Genomic DNA, 272 nt, shown 5'->3' with positions numbered 1-272 from the left:
TATTATATTATATTATATTATATTATATTATATTATATTATATTATATTATATTATATTATATTATAAATTTTATTTTATTTTATTTCATTCTATTCACTATTTAATTTATTTATTTATTTATTTATTTATTTATTTATATATTTATTTTTATTTATTTTATTTTTTATTTATTTTTTATTTATTTTTTTATTTTTTTTATTTTTTATTTTTTTATTTACCTGGTGTAAAATATCGGGTCGAAGGGCCTGCCCAAACACCTCCCGAGGAACC

This window comes from Eimeria mitis, genomic scaffold (assembly GCF_000499745.2).
Source record: "Eimeria mitis Houghton genomic scaffold, Emh_scaff1017, whole genome shotgun sequence".
Lineage (NCBI taxonomy): Eukaryota > Apicomplexa > Conoidasida > Eucoccidiorida > Eimeriidae > Eimeria > Eimeria mitis.
This window is presented reverse-complemented; position numbering follows the sequence as displayed.